The sequence below is a fragment of the Nematolebias whitei genome, chromosome 3, assembly GCF_014905685.2.
Source record: "Nematolebias whitei isolate Nwh7 chromosome 3, NemWhi1, whole genome shotgun sequence".
Lineage (NCBI taxonomy): Eukaryota > Metazoa > Chordata > Actinopteri > Cyprinodontiformes > Rivulidae > Nematolebias > Nematolebias whitei.
The window spans coordinates 2,709,187-2,709,566 of NC_056500.1; the positions used below are offsets into that span (position 1 = coordinate 2,709,187).

At 52.1% G+C, this 380-nt stretch overlaps 1 protein-coding gene across 1 annotated transcript in view; it reads right to left on the reverse strand.

Moving 5' to 3' along the window:
- The window catches only part of LOC119430374 (gastrula zinc finger protein XlCGF57.1-like), an 18,673-nt gene that overhangs the window by 16,953 nt on the left and 1,340 nt on the right, over nt 1-380 (reverse strand). The window lies entirely within an intron of this gene.

The window sequence follows — 380 nt, forward strand, 5'->3', positions numbered from 1 at the left end:
GTCACATGGGTCTCAGTCCGGGTCACTTGGATCTCAGTCCGGGTCACATGAGTCTCCAAAAACAGAAAAACGCAGAAATTAAATATCCATTTAAAAATGGCTGCAAGGTTCTGGTTCTGGCCCGTTTGATTGAGACCAGAACCGGTCAGGTTAGTTTGTGTTTTAATATCTTCAGATTCACTGAAATTTCTGGTGATTCAAGCATCAGAACCAGAACCGAACCGGACTGACCCGACAGAGCCTCCGGACCAGAACCCAACCTGACAGACCGTCTGGACCAGAACCGAACCGACCTGACAGAGCCTCCGGACCACAACCGAACCGGACTGACCCGACAGAGCCTCCGGACCAGAACCGAACCGGACCGACCTGACAGAGCC